The sequence below is a fragment of the Alexandromys fortis genome, unplaced genomic scaffold (assembly GCF_014885135.2).
Source record: "Alexandromys fortis isolate MF-2015 unplaced genomic scaffold, M_Fortis_MF-2015_v1.1 scaffold_14, whole genome shotgun sequence".
NCBI classification, from domain to species: domain Eukaryota; kingdom Metazoa; phylum Chordata; class Mammalia; order Rodentia; family Cricetidae; genus Alexandromys; species Alexandromys fortis.
The window spans coordinates 3,344,845-3,366,047 of NW_026067910.1; the positions used below are offsets into that span (position 1 = coordinate 3,344,845).

The 21,203-nt window shown below is 39.9% G+C and overlaps 1 protein-coding gene across 3 annotated transcripts in view; it reads right to left on the reverse strand.

Moving 5' to 3' along the window:
• The window catches only part of Hs3st5 (heparan sulfate-glucosamine 3-sulfotransferase 5), a 264,834-nt gene that overhangs the window by 100,083 nt on the left and 143,548 nt on the right, over nt 1-21,203 (reverse strand). For 2 of the 3 annotated variants that reach the window (XM_050138002.1, XM_050138000.1), the window contains exon 3: nt 4,181-4,291. The gene's annotated coding sequence lies outside the window, so the exon portion shown is untranslated. Of the gene's footprint in view, nt 1-4,180; nt 4,292-9,947; nt 10,059-21,203 lie in introns of those variants that run through there. The other variant, XM_050138001.1, reaches the window with a different exon arrangement.

Consider the following 21,203-nt stretch of genomic DNA (forward strand, 5'->3'; position numbering starts at 1 on the left):
AGTATTTATATAGATACTTACAGCTTACAAAGCACTTTTGTAAGTGAGGACTATATCCCCACTCCCAGTAAGCCCCAGATTAATCATTTCTTGTTATATTCCTGTAATAATTATCCTGGAATCCAGTTCTTCTGTCAAGATGCTTAATAAGTAGCAATAATGATCCATGCCACCTCCTAAGGAGGCTGTTAAAAACCTCAAAAGTTTTGTTGGCATTTTAAGTTTGTATTTTTAGAAATACTTGACAGTAAAAATTGGACAGATAGAATTAAACCATTGACCAGCGATTCTCCAACCGAGTCTTAGATTTCTGAAACAGAGATCTTCTCTGGGTAGGATTTTTTTCTTTCTTTTTCTTTTTTTTTGCTATATTAATTATTATTATTTAAAATTTCCACCTCCTCCCCTCCTCCCATTTTCCTCTTCCTCCCCCCACTCCTCCTCTCCCTCCCTCTCCAGTCCAAAGAGCAGTCAGGGTTCCCTATCCTGTGGGAAGTCCAAGGTCCTTCCCCCTCCATCCAGGTCTAGGAAGGTGAGCATCCAAACAGACTAGGCTCCCACAAAGCCAGAACATGAAGTAGGATCAAAACCCAGTGCCATTGTCCTTGGCTTCTCAGTCAGCACTCATTGTCAGCCACATTCAGAGAGTCCCCTTTGATCACATGCTCCCTCAGTCCCAGTCCAGCTGGCCTTGGTGAGCTCCCATTAGATCAGCCCCACTGTCTCAGTGGGTGGGTACACCCCTCGTGGTCCTGACTTCCATTATTTGTCATGGGAAGAAAGGGTCACAGATTTATGAGCATGCCACCTACTTTATAAATATATATTTACACTTAGATTTTTCTAATTGTAATACAAATCTAAGTTTTGCATCTCCTCTGCATCTGCTATTGAATTCTTTACTCAGCAGACCAAGAACCTCTTGTGTTCTTGGTCCAATGACACTTGGTTAAGTTCCAGTTTGTTGATTATGGCCATGGAGTTACGTTTTAAAACACAAATTATAAAACAAACAAACCCCCAAGAAATACCATATTCTGGGTCTCTGACATTTAAGAACTGAGAATTGAACAGCATTGGATCAACACTGGTGCTGAGCCTTTCCCCAGTCTGCTCCCAGAATCTTTATACAGATTGGTGTTTCTGCATCTTTCATTTTCTTTTATCACGTCTATTATTTCTTGATCTCTGCCTTCCAGGAGTTTTGAATCATTTCTTAGCTGCATCAGTATTTACATATCTCTTATTCATAACTGTAATTTGTAATAGGACCTCTGATCATTTCAATTCCATTTGCATAAAATATTTTGATTCTCATAATAATGTCATATGAGATGAGGAAATCAAGGCATGAGCTTATGTAATGTGCCTGAGAACACTTTAAATTAGTGACTAAACAGAGAATCTGAATCTGGGGCTCACTTTGGTCTTGTGACTACTATATCACCTAGTAAGCACAGGGAGCAAAGTTGAATTTAAGAATGGATCTTTCAGTCTACTACAAACCATCATAATTTCTGCAGAAGCATGGGCCCAATGTATGACTTCCTTGACAGAAAGAGATTTCCAGATGGGCTAGTTAGCTATGTTGCCATGTAACTGTAAATTTTCCAAAAAGAATTTTAATACTCTTTCATCTAAATTTTATAGTTTTTCTGCATATTCTCCCAGATTCTACAGGTTATTTTTTTAGCTTGGGATACTATGTCTGACCTGCACCAGCTCAAGTAGGACAGGGTGAAAGGTGGAAGACGGAGGGGGTGCTGCCTCTTAGGGAATAAAGAGAGATGAAAATATGTTAAATAGGGATTGAGAGAGGGTTCAAAAGTCAAAAGCACTTGCTGTTCTTCCAAAGAACCTGAATTGTTTTCCTAACACCCATATCAGGCAGCTCACAACTGTCTGTGATTCCAGCTCTAGGGGATCAGGTGCCTCTAAGCCACAGGCACCTGTCATATAGACATATACACCTTCACATAAATAAAAATAATGAAACTCAACATTAAAAAGGAATGTGTTAAATATTTCTGCTGTTTCCATTACTTAAATCATCCTAATCATAGAATGACCCAAAATTTAAAAGATACTAGCATTCCCTCTTTTATTCAATGCCTCCAAACAGAAATACTTAAAATGCCTCTGGACCAAGCCAAAAAATAAAACAAAACAAAAACAAATAAATAATCCGGTAATTATAATTCAATTCAAAGTAATCAATTAATAAAATGTACTTATTATCAGCTAAACATATTTTACATTCTTGGGGCTAGGGAGATAACTCAGCAAAATTTTTGCCTTGTAAACATGAGGGCACAATTTCAATGTATAAAAGCCAGGAAGGATGGCATCTAATTAAAATCTCAGTGCTGGAGAGGCAAAGTGAGAGATGAAGATATCTGAAGCTTATTGACCCTCCAGTCTAGCTATATTGACAAGTTTTAGGTTCAGCGAGAGAGAGCTTGTCTCAAAATCTAAGGTGGAGCATGATAAATGAAGATATCTCTTGCCTACAGGCACATCCACCACATACATACACATATGTACAGTATCATGCAATACACAGATCTATATTTCGATTCTATCTTTTTGAGGTGCTGGGGCTTGACCCCAGGGTTTTGTATATACTAGGTAAGCCTTCTACCACTGAGCTACAGACATTCAGCATGTCTTTTGAAGACTCAAGTTTTGTATGATCTCATAATATGTTAGTTTAAAAGTTTATGAATGGATAAGAAAATATTTCATCAATATCAATATCAACTAATTGATAGGCATCTATTGTGTCTGGTGATGTTGAGCCCAGCTGTTATGTCAGACATTTCCTGCTGATTTTAAGTCCTTCTTTGTTTTCAGACAGCAATCTAACCCGCTAGGGTCATAACACTCTTATTTTGAAATGGGACTGTGCCATCTACTTTCCAGCATTTAGTGTGAGAATTGACTGAGAATCGTTGGTGGTTTACTATGTCTTGAACACTAATTTGAAACTTTTACCCATTATTGTACTTAGTCGTAAGAGCAATCCAAAAACATGCATGCCATCTGTCATTTTTTTTATAGTACATGTCCCCACAAGATTGATGGTTGAGGTTTTCTCTCAGTTGGCAGGACTCATCCCTCCGCAGTGATTGGATTGTGAAGGCTTTCCTTCAGCCATGACTAAAGCCTTCGATAGGTGAATGATATAATGATGTGGGAAGGGTTTGGGGAGTCAGGCTGGAGAAGTACGTCATGGAGGGTGTGTCTTTATTTATTTATTTATTTATTTTTATTTATTTATTTTTATTTATTTTTGGTTTTTCGAGACAGAGTTTCTCTGTGGTTTTGGAGCCTGTCCTGGAACTAGGTCTTGTAGACCAGGCTGGTCTTGAACTCACAGAGACCCGCCTGCCTCTGCCTCCCAAGTGCTGGGATTAAAGGTGTGCGCCACCACCGCCCAGCTGAGGGTGTGTCTTTAAAGGATTCATCTTGTTCTGGATCCTTCCTTCCACTCTCTGTTTTCTGCCTGCCATCAGCTGCTGGAACTCTCCTCACCAAGTCCTTCTGCCATACTGGTCATCACAGAGTCAGAAACATGGAGTCAACTCACCATGAACTAAAACCACTGAAACTGTGGAAATCAAATTTTCTTCTTGAAGCTGTTTATCTCTGGTATCTGTCACACGGGTGAAAACCTACTGACAGTCTTATTATCCTCACTTTTGGAGACAAGAGAATTAAAGAATAGAATGATTTAACATAGAGACTTGCCAAGGCCCACCACCTAGAGATTGCCAGAGTGGGTGCTCAAACTTATCTACTTCAAATGTATATGCTCTTAATCTGTTCATCTTCCCTATCATAGGAGAACTAAGACCAACAAAGAGTTATTTGAAAATGTATTTTAGATAGTTAATACATGAAAGAAAAAGGGTTTCTTCATTCAAAGAAGGATAGGTTTCAGTAAGGAGGAAGTAAGAATATTGAGACTAGAGAGCGGGAGGAGACTAACAATCACATTGTAGACTGTTTTACATCATGTTTAAAAGCTCAAAAGACCAGGAAGACCTCATGCTGGTGGCATATCAGGAGGTTCTGCATGGACACTCCTGTGTGCATGCAAACATGCCTTCAGAGTGCTGGTGAGGTAGCCAGTGTGGTTGAAGGAAGAAGGTTAAGGAGAAGTCCGCCATACACATACCTACATTCAGACACTTCACAGTTACTCCAGCGAGGATTATCTGGCTAGTGGGTGTCCCATGCTCTCGCCTCACCTTCTACTTGTCCTGGGAAGTTTTCTCTTTGTGAACACCTGGAAAGTAATTATTACAATTGATTTTTAAAAAATCGTTTTCCTTAGTAGCTATGGTTAAACATTGCTTGCGGAAATAGACATATTTTTGATGAAAAACAGCATTTACCCCTATGGTTACTCCAGTATTTTTGCTAAACAAGTGTTTGATAAGGGGCATAAATCACAAAGTGGATCTTAATCCCAGAATACAGTACACAATTATTCATTCTACTTGACTGGGAGAGGATTTAAAAATGGGGATGCTCATGTGCACTTCCAAATGTTGTTATCAAGAAGAACTTGGTTTCTTCTCTGGACCCCCAGACTTTGAATGTAAGCATGGCTAGATGCATTCTCTTTAAAAATGCTACATCTTGTGCATCTCTGTGCTGACCTTTTTATAGACATGGTGATTCTCCACATCAATCATTCCTATCTTTGGCTACAGGCTACCAGGAGACAAAAGAATTCTCTAGCTTCAGAGTGCGTGTTTGAATCTAAAACTAAAACGTATGAGAGGCTAAAAACAAGAGATGGATGGGATAGACGAAAGACAACTAAACTGGAAAAAGCTTTTGAAGGTAACAGTCACTTTATTGGGTTACTACTTAGAACATGGGTGACTTATACATAGATTGTGGAAAATAAACACATCATTATCACCAGCCTAGATCAATAAGAGTAGGTACAAAATCCCAAGGAGCCCAGAAATCCATCTTTATTTTAGTGCAAAGGATTCTAATATCTTTAAAACATGAAGCAAACACATATGCATGAATACACACAGAGACCCAGGAAATACATCCACAAGTTCCTTTTTTTGACTTTATTTTCCTTAATTGTTTGAGAGCTTAATACCACGTGCTTTGATCATATTTGTTTCCCCTTCCCACTACTCTTCCAAGATCCACACTCTCTTTTCTACCTACCCAACCTTCTTATTTAAAAAAACATCCTTCAAGACTCCTTTAGGCTGTCCAAATTCTTGGTTATGTGATCCTCCATTGAGGAGCAGACAGCTTGCCAAGGTACGACAACTGTCTCTCCTGCTCCCAGCAGCTAACAACTGCCAATAGGAACCTATGGCCCAGCACACATGTGATTTTTAGAAAAGTTATGGGTCTAAGAAAAAAGAAAAAGCTGTACATTTGGCTAATATCGGCAAATGACCTTGTTGAATTTCCTCACTGATTAACATATTGTCATAAATTATCTACAGTTCCCCCACTTGGGTTGTTGTCAATCCTCAGCCTCACAGTCACTGTGGAGCCTGTAATTCTAAAGCAATCAGGGAGGAACAAGTGTATTCAGTTACTCCAGGGCAGGTTACATGTCCATTGTGACTACCCAGTAGCCAGGAAACCAGTTAGTGCTTACGAGAAAGTGACATACTCCCAGACCTGCTGACCTCAGTAAGAAACAAAACAAAACCCAACAACTCAGATTCTCATTTTGTTTAATAAGCTAGAATTATTTTCCAAACATCCCAGATAAACAGAAATAATTATAATTATGAATAATTAAAATGTTAAACTGAAGAGGGCTCTCCACATTCATTGCACGGCGAGCTGGTCCCCTGAGGGCAGCATCTTCAATTAGTTCAGTTTTACAACAAAAGATTAATGTGACAATCACTGATTGCAGGTATTCGGTTCAAGTAAGAAAACAAGCTAATTCACGATGAATTCACCTTCCCTCAACGAGCCATGGCCCTACTCTCTTTGGCATTCAACGTCTCCTCTAATTCTAGGATAGAGAAAAGCAGCAGATAACAGAGGGGAGAAGAAATTTTGCCTTAGAAGCTGTGACTAGAAGATTGCTGGCTTCATCAGTTATTCCTCTTGGGGATTGAAGAAAGTAATCGGTAACAAAAAATGAGTGTGAAAAGCCAGCCTGGGCCAGTGATGGAGGAAGGTCATTGGTTAATTATAATAAAGAAACTGCTTGCCCTGATAGGTTAAAACATAGGTGGGAGGAGTAAACAGAACAGAATGCTGGGAGGAAGAGGAAGTGAGGTAAGACTCCTCAGACAGATGGGATAGCTCTGCTCTCAGAGGCACACGGGATGAAGCTCCAACCCCTGAAGGACGTAGGTTAAGAACTTCCCTGGTAAGCCACCTCGTGGGCTACAAAGATTATTAGAAATGGGCTAATCCAGGTGCGAGAATTAACCGAGAAGAGGCTAGATAGAAATGGGCCAAGCAGTATTTAAATGAATACAGTTTGTGTGTTGTTATTTCGGGTATAAGCTAGCAGGTGGCCAGGGTGCTGGGGACACAGCCCTGTCACTCCTTTTACTACAGGCCAGAGAGAGGGTTCAGTGACAAAGGTGCTGGCTAGGCAGCTGTGAGGACCTGGGTTGGGTCCCTGGAACACACATACCCTGGACACAGTAGCTTGGGAGGTGGAGGCAAGAGATTCCACAAGAGCTCACAGGTCAGTCATCCTAGAATTCTTACAGCAGTGTGAAGCAGGAACTGATCCTGTCCCCAAAAAAGTGGAAGATGGGAACAAACACTCCAGGTGTCCTCTCCCTTCCACAGGCATTCCATAGCACATGTGTGTCTACTCTTACATGTACACATACTGCATAAATGCATGTGTGTGTGTGTGTGTGCACATGTGTGTACTTACACAATAGAAAGTTATTTCAAGTGAATTGTATAAAATTATATGAGTGTATTTTCTTCACAGCATTTCTTTGATGTTACAAAGCCAGATGGTATGGTGCCCAGGCTGACTAACCACAGAATAATAATCTTCTTGCCTCCACCTCAAATTCTGGAATTCCAATCACCATGCTCTTTACTACAAGCATTTATTGTTATTTATGCTAAATGATCATTGCATAACACTGTAAGAACTCACAGATTAAGTCAAGAGGCTACATACAAATACTTTTGTATAGTCTCTCAGATATAATCTTTGGGCTAGGGTGGCCTACATTTATGAAGCCAAGTGTCTGTGTGTGTGCACGTATATGTGTGTGGGTGTGTGTGTGCACACGCTATCCCTCATTATCCCTTCAATTTATAATAGGATTTTCTTAAAAAATTCGAATTACAAATTATTCATATTTTTTATTAAGAGCTCTTTCTGTATATATATATTATATTGCATACATACTTTTAGTAAAATGTCTCCATTTTCTTTTTTCAATACTAAGTGGTATTTATTGCTGAATTTTTCTTAGATATTTATGGGAATAAAATAAATTTTAAGTTGTGAGAGCATTAGCAAGTAGAAAATAAAGCTATGCCTCTAAGTTCTAGTAATCAGATTTCTTCACTCAGATTCAACCAACATATTTGGCCACCCTGACCCCACAATGGCTACCAGCTACTGCATGTCAAACTCAGGAGGCACCTTCAGCTTTTCATTCAGTAGAGGAAAACTCATTAGACATATGGCATCGGTGGCTTCTGAACAGCGAACCTGGAGTTTTTCATTCTGATTTTAATGATTAGTTGTCTGAGCCTTGTATTTAACTGAAATGCTTGTTCAGATAACTTACACACAATTAGTTAGTTGAAGTTTGGGGCTACTGTGTCATACACTTTGAAACTAATTATAAGACCGCTCAAGAAGGGCTGTAAAATGAAGCGATACGTGTATCAGAACAAGTCTGCATTCATTGCTGATTTCAGCTGTGCACTCAAAGTTTTTATTAGGTGTCTCCAGCACAGCTATTATATAAAAGAGCCAAAGCTGGCATGCCCTTGACACTTCTGTTTTATGTAGGATACATACAATAATATTATTGCAGGTGGTCTACGACTAAGACAAAAACTATGCCAATTATAAAGGGTGTAAGCTTCAGAAATTAATTTTGTCTTAATATATTAAGGAGGACCTGCTGGCCAAAACAAATGATTCGTGACAACAGTGTAACCAGAAAATATTTTCAAGGACATTATTTTTTTTTACAGGGCCTTCCCTGGAGCGTGATCAGTATACCAAATATCACTCCATTGAAGAAAACTGCTTCAACATCTCCTAGAGTTTATCAGTTGTAATAACTCCTTGGTCAGGAGAGCGACTTTGTGCTGATTCCCCCTTCTCTATGCTGAGATTTTTTTCTAGCTTGAGTTTGAACCAAATTTAAATTGAAGTTATATAAAAAAAAACCAATATGGTCTGCACACATGGGAACTGGGGGAACATGGGTCATGAGGCAGAATGTGTTTCCTGGTCTATAAACTCTGAAGATCATCTAAATCCCTGCAGTAGCCAACTGGAAGCGGTTTCTTGCTGCATTGGAAACTACAGTCTTACTGTGTTGAGAATAAAAATCCATGAGGCCGTGTGTGCACCAGACCATTTATGGCTCTTGGTATTGTTTATTAGGGCACTGAGTTGAATAAATACTTAATGAGGTCGTATTAGGCCCATTTTCCAGATGAATGGTTCAAAGCTTGGAGGAGCTAAGGCATTTCTCTGGGCTCCTGAAATCAGTAAGGGGTGGAGGTAGGAGTCCAAGTCTCATTCCAGAGCTCACTGGCCCCAGGTTCTACTTCACAGAGCTGTGAAAGCATTCTCAAGGTAAGATGCCAGAAACTAGCATGACCACTTCCTCCACATCTGTCACCAATTCCACAGCAAAACGCTCTCCCTTGCTAAATTATTGCAAGTTAATGGAGACTAAAAGTATCACATATTTTGAGCATTCGCAACTAAGATTTGTTACCTCAGTAATCTTAATATTCTCTTGCATTAGTTCACTATCGGCTACGGTAATGAAATACTGACCAAAACCAAACCGTTGAGGAAATGGTTTATTTAAGTCTAAAGTTAGAGTCCATCATTGAGGGGAGTCAGGACAGGATCTCAACTGGAACCTGGATACGGGGACTGTAGTAGAGACTGTGTGCTACTTACTGGTCCACATTTAGCGACCCTTCTTATAACTTCCAGGACCACCTGTCTATGGGTGGCACTACCCACAGTGGGCTGATCCTTTCCACATCATTCTGTAATCTATAAAATACTCCACAGACGTGTCCATAGGGCAATCTCAGATGAGGTACTTTGTTCCAGGTAATTCAGGTTGGCAGACATTAAAGATTAGTCATCGCGAGTTTACCCCTTGTCATTTTCCACACGCAAACAGATCCCTTAAAGCCATAACCATTCCTTCTTCTCAAGACCTCATGTTAACATCAAAATATAAAACACGGTATCACTTTAAGGGTCTCACAGTCTTCTAAAATGTCAATAGTTTAAACGTTCTAAACTCTTTAAAAAAATCTGATACAGGCCGGGTGGTGGTAGTGCACGCCTTTAATCCCAGCACTCGGGAGGCAGAGGCAGGTGGATCTCTGTGAGTTCGAGGTCAGCCTGGTCTACAAGAGCTAGTTCCAGGACAGGCACCAAAGCTACAGAGAAACCCTGTCTCAAACAAACAAACAAAAAATTCCGATACAGGGACTGGAAAGTGGTGGTTTGAATAGGAAATGTCCTCCATAGGCTCACATATTTGAACACTTGACTCCCAGTTGGTGGTGCTGCTTTGGTGGAAGTTGTGGAAGCTTTGTGAAGTGCAATCTTGCTAAAGCAGGGGAATCACTGGCCACAGTCTTTCTGAGTTAATTTATAGCCACCTCACACTTCTGGTTTTCTCTCCGTGCTTTGTATTTGCAGTTGAAGATGCAATCTCAGAACTTCCTGCTCCTACCTCCATGCCTGCTGCTTGCTGCCAGGCTTCACCTGCCTCAGTGGACTCTTCTCCCTCTGGAATAGGAAGCCCAGATAAGTTCTTTCTTCTCTGAGTTGCTTTAGGTCACAGCATTTTATGACAGCAACTGAAATGAAACACATATCTTTCATGCCAGTAACTGCAGAATTTCTTAATATTTTACAAAAACCCGTGTTATCAATTTTTTTTGTAATGAATCTCTATAGTTGGGGGCGGTGCCTTTGGTCTCACCATTCCCTGGCAGTAGTTCAAGCCTTTGCACAATCCTTACCTCCACCAATCACCCTCTGGATATGTTAATTGAGAACGGGCAGCAGGCAAGTGGCTGGAATCTTTCTCTTTTCCAGCAGGACAGTTCTGTGGCATTCCAGGATATCTTTGAACTCTACTGCATCTCAGTGACCTCAACCACCATCTGTTTCTATCATTTCCCTTTGTTCCCTCTGCTTCCTACCTGGGCCCATTCTCTGCACAGAATGTGGGTGGCAGGTAGAAATTCCCCTCCTAGGTAGAGAAGAGAGTATTCCGTTGAGATCAAAGGCAGTAAGCTATTGATTTTCAGCTTAGCATTTCAAATACCAACCATTATCTTAACTCTGGACATCCTTAAAAGGCCCAGAGAATTGGAACCATCACAGAGCAACTGAAACAGGGAGGACCACTGAGGACAAGAGGCTGACATGTAGGCACATCTGTCTTACTAAAATTGAAAGGTCTTTACCATCTGCCTTCCCATTCTTTCCTGGTTACCATCTTTCCAAAGGCTAAAAGGTTTTTAAATGACGGGGAGAGGACACTTTCTGAGAAAGCAGTGTGAGAGTTTAGTTCTGTATTTCATCTATAGACAGTGGTAGCTGCAGCAGATGCCCCTAACTGATAGGGGAAGTGATTGCTTCCCATAATATTACACTGAGCCCAACGGCAGGCACAGACAACTGTGTCGTCACCATCATATTAGAAGCTAAGTCTGAAAAGAGTCCATTTGAAGAGAGTCAGGGCTACATTTATTTTACATTCAATTAGGGTTATCATGAAATAAAACTGATAATCCTTTGGGGAAGCAGTTTCACAGAGTCTAAGGAACAGCATAGTAAAGGATAGGAAGGATAGAAGAAGATGCCTGTGGTGACCCCCAGGAAGCTCGGGCATTTTGTGTCCCTTTGTGTTCGCTGTAGAATGTTAAGCAGGTTGGATTCTTTTTAAAAGAAAACATTTTATTCAGAACATTCTCCCATGAAAGCTCTCTTTGACAAAGTGTCATTTTTTGATATATTAGTACATGTCTGCCTACATTTTATATTCAAAAATGGCAAGCAATGTTTTAACAACTTTTGACAAGCCCAGGGAATTAAAGCTCCATAGAGGCGGCTCTTTTAATGTAAGGCTGTAGCCTAGTTTGTCTTTCTGTGCTGTATGTTAGGGCAAGCTGTGGCATTTTCAATTGCGTCAACTTACGCCTGAAAAAGCACAGAGCAATTAGAGATGAATGATGAGAATGGCAAAGTCACCTCACCTACGAAACAGTATTAGGCTTATAACTTTGAAACTTGTTGAGAAGGGGAGCTGTGGACATGTATGAATGAACGAATTATAAATGAGCAGAAAGAAAGAAGTCAAAGATGTTTCTGATAAAGTACCCAGGGAATCGGAAATTTCAGCTGCCTCTTAAATACATTTATCTACTAACTTATACATTTCCAAACCAAACCCTCTGTTGGTGATGGATTCATTTCTACCAGAAACCTGAGAGGGGAGCTCACAGGTACGCCAAGCCAGCACTTACAGGATCTGTTGCTCCAATTGCCCCCCCCTCCCGTGTCCTCCTTTGGTGAACCTATAGAATGGACATCCTGATTATTCCCCAGCCTCCTCTGTCCCATGCCAAGTGACCTTGCTCATCCACCTACCTGGCTTCCTCTCATTTCTTGACTGTGCTAAGTTCAACTGATCAGCAGACGGTTTGTCACTTGTTTGGTGACAGCTGGATGTCACTTGCTCTCAGGAAGGTCTTTCTGTCACTTCTTTCATCTAGTGTCCCTTCTCTAGACCTTCGCTGTTCTGTTCTTGTTCATCAAAATCCCTATAATGCCATGATGCAATTGCTTCTTTTCTAGGATGTATCACCAACAGACTCTAGGCTCCATGATGGCTGACAAGTTGACCTTTACTGCACTATTTAGAACAATTCTTGGATTATTTGGATTAGCTATCAAACACTTTGTCAATGAACTAATGGGCTAATGAACCATGGGAAGGAGATATTCATGTATGACGTATGTATCTTTCCCTTTTTGGTGACAGTACAGATTGTTAAATATAACCACATTAAAAAGTAGACTACTTGGATTTCTGCGTTAACATTCCCATTTGTCTATTTCGTTTAGTTAGAAAAAGTTCCACATTTTAGTTCACAAGCATTCTCACAGCCACCACTGAAGCACAATTAATAAAAGCTCAGAGACAAAAATTGGGGTTCAACTTGAAGGTCAGAATAGCAGTGCCTGGATCTTACCTTGACGTCAGTACAAAAATGGCGATCCTGCCCCCAGGAAACCTCAGAATGAGACCGATACTAAGAACTGTCCCCTCCCATCTTATAATACTCTCTAGTTCTGGGATTAAGGATGTGTACCACTATTGCCCCACTTTTATAATAAACTAGTGTGGCTACTAGAATTAAACGTGTATGCCATTGCTGCCTGGTCTGTAAGGCTGGCTAGTGTGGCTGTTTTATGTTTCTTGTCTTCAGGCAAGCTTTCTTCATTAAAACACAAATGAGATGCCACTGCACACTCCTTCTAGAAAGAAAAACACAAGCGGGATAAATTGAGCATAACAGGTATTGCCACACAATGCCATGCTTGGACTTGAGTTAACACACACACACACACACACACACACACACACACTTCTAGTAAAAACAATGGGGTGGATTGAGAGTCCTAAAAAAATGTTTATGGAAACAAAAGACTAATACCTGAAGGTACTGAAGGACTAGCTTTAAATGGTCAAGTCATTACAATCTGATAACTTTCCCATGAATTCTGTGACGAGAAAAGGTTAAAAGGAAACATGCATCCATTAGTAGGTCAAGGATATGGATGAGGAGAATAGGCAGTTGTGTACACTGTTACTAGAAGATGAAGAGCTGCAGTAATCAATATTCTCTTGAAAGGGCCTCAAATCTAATGAGGAAGCTGTGGATAACTAAATTAGGACCATGACAAATTCAGGGAATCGGTTCAGGGCCCCGAGCATCCAAAATTCAAATAAGCAGTCAAAGTGGGATTGCATTAGCTGACCTCTGTAGACTGCAGCTGAAACACAGAAGGCACTAGGAAGAATACCCAAGGTGATGCCTACCACAGCCTAACAGCTTCCAGGTTTCACATCTGCCAGGCCGAGGGGGAATGTGAACCAAGCTCTGTCGGAAAGGCTGTGTGGGGCATGCGGGTGGGGATGGGGCATGGGGGTGGGGATGGGTGGGCAGGGCTGGTTGGAGGCTGTACAGCACTCAACCAAGCCCCATGGGAAGACGGTGTGGGGCACTGGGGTGGGAATGGATGGGAAGTGGTTGGATGAAGGTAGTTCAGCATTCACTTTTCAATTCCCCTCAAAAGTGCTTTGCTTAAGATTAAACATACAATGAGTTTACAGAACACTACCCTCCACAGCAAAAGTACTCTGAAAACAGCTTTTTATCCCCACATAAATTACTTAACACAACTGCTCTTAGCTTTCTAGATTTGTGATGCGTGGATGGTCTACTCTACATAGAGGAGACTAATTTTCTGTGCTTTTTGTCTTCCGTGTTGGTCTCTTAAGCAAGGCTCCTGTTTTAAAAGATATTAGAATATTTTCCTGGGAGCACGCAGGGATCTGTTTTCATTTGCTCTTCTCTAGGCTTCTAGGGCCTGTCATGTGGTACGCACTGGGTGTTTCAGCTTAAGGCTGAGAGTCGTGGTGAATGGGCTAAGCACAGTGTGTGCAGTCCCTACTGAGGGGTGACGTTTGTTACACTGAACTGTACTTTCATTTGAAGGACTGTCCTTCCCACTCCCTCCCTTCCTAATTGTTCTTGATAGCACTTCTCATTTCAAGTGGATTTTGTGGAATCCAAGGTCTCCACACCTTTTCTGGCAATATGTCTTTATCAGATCAGCAGAAACAATGTGAAAACCCTGTCACAGTCATCTCCAATGTCTGTCAGTGCCAAATTATACAGCAATGATCCATGGCTGCCCAATGCCCTTGAGGAAAGATCTCTTCTTTCTTTCTTTCTTTCTTTCTTTCTTTCTTTCTTTCTTTCTTTCTTTCTTTCTCTTCCTTCCTTCCTTCCTTCCTTCCTTCCTTCCTTCCTTCCTTCCTTCCTTCCTTTCTTTTTTAAAATCAAGGATAATAGTTCAGTTGGAAGTTTATGGCTCAATCCTTTGATCCCAACACTTGCGAGGCAGAGACAGGAAGATCTCTGTGAGTTTGAGGCCAAAGCATAATGAGACCTTGTTTCAGTAAATAAAGAAATAAGTTGGGAAGTTTAACAGATACACAAAAGCAAAGAGAAAGTTTGAAGTGAGTATTCCTGGGCATAGGACACACCCCCAAGGCTGGTGACAGCAGAGAGGATCTTCCCTGTCTGGGTGAAACTTCATAAAAAGGCCAGAGAAGGCACAACTGGGTTCTCAGAAGGGCTTTTTCATGAAAGACAGGACATTCTGGTGAGAACATGCATCAGAGATTTTGTAAGAAAATGCCTCTTGTGTCTTGTGCAAAAACTTAGTTTATCTTTAATCAGGACCGAGAGAACAGTTTTGAAATAACTAATACTGCTTTCCACTCACGCGGAGCATTTTGTATAGATGGACGCCTACTCACAGGTACAGACACCACTCAGTCTAACTCCACGAGGATGAGGATGGAAATGAGTCAGTCTGGTACCAAGGCAGTCACCGGATGCCTACTTAAGGCAAGAATGAAATATATCCCCTTGTCCCAAACAAACCCCCTAAAGCAAGAAAAGATAAATTTTTGAACACATATTAGGTTTTCAAAAAACATTGAGAAACCTATTTAAAACCTGTATTATAAACCCAGTTTCCTATTTTATGTCCCATTTTTTCCCCTGTGCTCTTAAATTTCATGCTAGTTCCCTTCAAGAAGCTGTGGCTCTTAGGGTGAGTCTCTCGTGCCTCCAGGGTTGAGAATTCTGTTCCCAAACCACCCTTTCTTCAGAAGCCTCCCATTTGTAGCCATCCAGACCACCCCTTAGAACCCAAGCTTCCTGAGAGCTTAAACCTTCCCCTCTGTTTTCCGATCAGACACTGACTCCCGTCTCCACATCTGCAGGCTTCTTACAGCTTGGCTGTGGTGACTGTGGGTTACCACACATGTAACACCCATGTTCAAGGAAGCAAGTACGTGTCATAGTACTGTTTACATTTCTATGTGAAAGAATAATGCTTGTAATAGCTAGCAATAGGAACGTGTGTCCTGATATCCAGGTATTTTCCTTTTAAATACTTCATATTTCAGATTTAATCTATGATAACATAATGAGGCAGTATTATAGTAACTCAGGGATTTCTAAAATTGGAATATTTTAAAGTGTGTGCAATATTCAAGTAGGTATCCAGTAGATTTACACACTCTGCTTCCGCTAAGGAAGACTCAAGCAGTGTAGCTAAGGTTAGCAATATTCTACATTCAAAGGACCAGGGCAGAGATTTTTACTGGGTTCTAACTGCAGGGCCACACTGTCGCACTATTTGTCAAAACAGGCACCCAGGAGGTCTTGACTCACATCTATTCCTAGAACTTACCCTGCCAGTCCTCTGAGAGGGCTCCTGTTGTAAAAGGAGTCTCTCTTCTGTAAGAGCTGTTTGACACTTGAAAGGCTGTATTTATATGCATTTTAAATTATAAGCATACATTGAAAGCAGCAAACTGTGAACTCACACTCTTGCAATGATCCATGCGATAAACAAAAAGGAGAAAATTTACTGAAATCATGCATCCCAGTAGCCAGCCAAAGTCATGCATTTGTGCGTTCATGTTGGAAACAAAAGGACATAAAAGAACATCATTTCAAATAAGAAAAGATGGCAAAAGTCCAGTTTGTCTCTAACTTTAGCATTGTCTCTAGCATAATTTATTTACCATAAGTACTTACTCATGCTTTGAAAAATTATTTACTCTTACTTATTTTTTATTCAAGTATACAAAGATAGGCAGTTGGCACAAGTGCCTCACATAGTTATTTTGATTTTGGATTTTTTTATGCATGAGCATAGGTTGTCCCAAAACAATAACATAAAATAAGGTTTATTTGTAAAACAAAAAGAGAACAATTTATTTTACTACATGTATTATAAAACATGCATTTATGAATAGACTTTTAGATGATGAACAATGATACATTCCTAAAAGTTGGACATTTTAAAAGTGTGTGTAATATTCAAGTAGGCCTCCAAATTGGCATTTAATTTGGAAGTTGATGGCTCCAGCCTTTGACCCTAGCACTTGGAAGACAGTGCCATCAAAATCTATGTATCAATCAACCTTGCATATGGCTAATAAGAATGACAAATGCACAAATAAGGAAAACAGCCATGAAGTAAATAAAGCAAAATGTCTCCAATTTGCTTATGGGGAAGATTTTGCTATTTGGATTTGCCTCCTACTAAGGAGGGAAAATGAATGGTGGTAGGAGGAGGCAGAAGGTTTCCCTGCCCCTTAAGGTGTAGCAGCTTCCTTGGAGGTTGCAATATTCTGTCTTGCAGAGAAGTCCCAAAAATAACTTCAAACTAGCTTCAGGAAGTCCTTGAAACTGACCAATTTTACTAGGTTCTTCCCACCCAAAAATATACAGTCTATAAAGACTGAAGAGAGTTCTTGAAAGACTCTTAGACAATACAAACTGGAAGGGCAAAACAAAACAACAACAAAACAGCTACCTAGCAAAAGCTCCACTGAGCAGCCTGAAAGAAGCTGAGAGACAAGCCGAACTGCCTAGAAAAAACCAAGACCTGCTGACTGTCTGGGAGAGGCTCAGGCCAACTGAGCTACCTGCAAAGGACACCCTCCAATTCACTGAGCTGCCAGCAGGCTGTGCACTGTGTTCTGAGTTTCCAGCTTTAGTGAATTGTCACTGAGGGGGCTGGGCTTTAGTTAAGCAGCTTCTTTGTGCCATTTCTCCTCTTGAAAGTTATCCTTCACCAGTATTTCTGTAAACCAAACACAGCTCCTTGATTCAACATGTTGAACATTGGTGCTATTCTGCACTTTGGTTATGTTTTGGTACCCTTCATCTCTCTAGGAATAGTCTCACACAAAAAACCTCATTAGAAGGTTCTAAAACTATCCAGTGTAGGCTTCTAGGGACACCAAGAGAGTAATCATAGGACACAAATGAGTCATAGTGAATTTTCACTTTTCTTTTCCTTCAGTTTTGTCTTGTAATTTTTATTGCCCCCCACCCCATATATGTATACACACACAGCATATGGCTGGAGGTCAGAGGACAACTTGTGGCAACCCTTTCTACCATATGGGGTCTGGGGATCAAACTTGGGGCCTTGAGGCTTGCTGAGTCATCTCGCAAGCCCTTCAATGTGTTTTAAGATCCTTCCCATCCTATACAGGCTGAAATCTTTGAGAGGTGAGGCTTAGGAAAAATATTGGAGAAAGATATATTAAGAAAAATTTTTATGCGAACAGGTTTGGCTTTTACATAATACTGCCTTTGATTTGCAAGCTTTGCTTCTATACTTCAGTACATTTTTATTTTGATTTCTCTGTGTAAGCTGCCATCACAAATTGCCATGGATTTGGTAGCTATTTCTCTCTTTTTTCTCCTGTGTTTTTGGAGGGTGGAAACCTGCGAATCAGGGTGCCAAGATGGTTAGATTCTGGGGACAATTATCTTGACTTGTAGGCCACCACATATTCATAGTGTATACATTTAGTCACCTCCTTGGCATAGGTTCAGAGGTGTCTCTCTCTCTTCTCCATCTCCCCTTTTCTTACCTCCCGCTCTTCCTCTCCCTACTTCTTACACTTTCCCCTTCCTTCTCCTCTTCTTCCTCCTCCTCCTTCTATTTTCCTCCTTCTCTATCTTAATTATCTTCTAAAAGTTGACTCTCCAGAGACAGTTATACTGGGAGATGTAGCACTTTGAGATATGATTTTGTAATTCAGTGTGTAAAGGATATAAAGACACAATGCATCACACTTTTCCAATCACACGACTCATTGACTCATTTGTAGGAACAATTCTTTGCAGGCCTTTGTTTTCTGCATTGTTTTGACTTTAGTAGTTCAGAGCTCAGATATACATATCTATGTCCAATGTGCACTGGGCTGGAAGCCCTCTTAGAATCTTTGTAGATGAGTCATTCTGCTGATGGGTTTTCCCATGAAAACCTTTCAGGAGTTGCTAGGTTTCTCAGAACATTCATCCTTGCCAGCCATGACTGATCAGAGTTAGCACTGAATAGAGGAATACAGACTTAGAATCTACCCGTGTGACTTGGCGAACATTTGATATCCATGTAATATATGCATAAAATTCTTGTTTTCCCCTCTTCACTGAATCTTTGTTTTCCAAGGAGACATTTTATAGATTATATGTGACCCCTTGCAGAGTCTCCAATAGCTACTATATTTGTGTGGTGTTTCCTTATATGTAACTCTAAAAATCCTTATTTTGATTAAACAATGAGCCATAGTTAGTGACATTCTAAATTATTCCTTGGGATATCACTAGTATGACTCAAAATTTTCCAGTTAAATTTTAGAATAAAAAATAAATATATTCTAATTTGATTACCACAAATCCTGCAGCTACCTTCCAGCAGTGACCCTGATGTTTCAAAGAAGTTGCTGTGGGTGTGATGGTGAATTCTGTACAACAAGATATCCTGATTTGTACTAACATTCCAAAAGGTAGATTTGTCTATTTCAGACTTGATTAAAATAAGTCCTAAGATAATATCATGAACATTTTAGGAGAGTTCTCTTCTTAAAGAAAATATAGACCATCTGACTCATAAACATGTTTCCTCTAGACATGTAGGAAAGACTGATTGTGCACACACTTGCATGTGTGCATGGTGTGTGTGTGTAAATGTGTATATGTGCATGTATATATGTGTGTATATGTGCATGAATGTATGTATGTGTGTGTATGTTATTATTTTCCTTGGTCCACTGAATCTTTGATATTGAACATTTCCAAAGGGAAAATTTTATTGATACTATGTAGCTTTGTAGAGTGTTCAATGGATAGTTGTATGTAAATATATATATATATATATATGTGCATATAACTAGTTATATGATACTTCCTTATAGGTAACTTTGGGTGCATGTGTATGTATGTGTGTATGTGTGTATGCATGCATGTGTGTGTTGCTATCTCGAATTCCATTCTTACTCATATGGAGAATGTTTTAAATGTGCTCCATTTGCTTTACATTTTGAGATAAAATAGTAAACTTTATTTTATAGAGACACTAATGTATAAATAAATTTTAATGCAAGGTCACATTTAAAAAAATTCACAGCAGGTACATGCCATCTACATTACAGTATCTATAGAAACTTCTTGGAAATAATATAATAAGCTATCATTGTTAGGTTTCGCAATATTTATGAGTATAAAATATAAATTATTTAGACATGCCACCCTTAAGCTGCTAACAGGTTCACATTTAGATGACATGCATAATTCAGTAATTCAGTGTGTAATAGATATTTTCACTAAATGACTAAAAGTAATTACTTTGTACAATATTTCTTTCATCATTCAAGTTTTCTGTTGCTGGGCAAAACTGTGGCAAGTAGTTTAATTATTATTATTTTTTCACTTTAAAAGTCCAAGCTGTGTGGGGAAAATGGTAGAGAAATGTCCCAGGTCAAGCACTGGATGTGAGTTCCTGCTTTGCCCCTGGCATTACGGAGCTCTGAGAATCAAGCAGGTTACTTAACCCCAGGAATGGAGTTTTCTTGTCTTTAAAAGGAGAGGATAATGAAAAGGTAGATGGGTTCCTAAGTCCTTAGAGGTTTGTTCACTTTGTGACTCTAAGCGGGTATTCCAGTACTATACTCAAAAAATGAGTCTCCATGAGAGGAGAAGACAGGAAAGGTTATCCAAGAAGAATCTTATATTTCCTATGGTTTCAGGAGTTAAAACTTGTCCTTATTAAACAGCACACTCCAGGTCACATCCTGCAGTTATTCTGCCCTTTGAGGACTACATTTTCTTTTTGACATCGTGATTGGGCCCCAGCGTTCTCACGTTATATTTTATTTTTATGTGTCTGTTAGGTTCTTTCCAAATGAGTTTATCATTTGGGTAGATCAGTGCAGTAAAGGAGATTAGCCTCCTTGAAGAGAACATAAAAAAATAAAAGTGGAGATCTGTTCCCTTTGCATCTGTGCTTGATCAAGGACTCTGACTCTCTCCTGCTCTTAGACTTTTATATGGATTGTCTTCTGTGCATACGAATCATTTGGGTTCATTATGGAATTAAACTTCCAACTTCCCGGTATTCCCTGAGTTTTCAACTTGTCTATTATGGTACTTTTATGTCCCTATAATTAATTGCACAAGCCATTTCGTGTGTGTATGTGTCTGTGTGAGCGCACGCACACACACACACATTTATGCATCTGTATATGTGAACATGGTTCTTAGTACACAAATCTGTCCTGGGAACCTAAGTCTTGTTATAACAAATGCATCCAAATGCAGATGTGTTTTCAGAGATAAGGAATAAGTGCAGGTTCAAAGAATTTTGAAATACTTACTAGAAGAGCTAAAATTGTCATTACAGGAATTTTAAAGGTGATTCCTGAAAAGGGCTCAGGACAAGAGAATAAAAAATTTAGAGAACCTTCCATCATATCAGAGAATATGGAAATACAGAATGGTGGCAAAACCATTGGTAGACAAGGGCATTCTGACAGGATAGCAGGTGGAAATGCGAAACACATCTCTGGAACTCAGAGAATAAGCAGTCCATGTTATAAGGTGACAAAGACGCTTTCTAACTGTACTCATGGTCAAGCATTTTGTACAAAACAAAATTTGCAAGCAATGCAATTTGATAATTAGAGAGGCGGAAGAGAGCACTTTAGTGTGGCCAAGAGACTGTTTCATAATAGAATAATGAAGGGGGTCTGTTCTGTGTGTCTACAATTACAGTGCTCAAGAGGTTGAGGTGAAGGATATAAGCT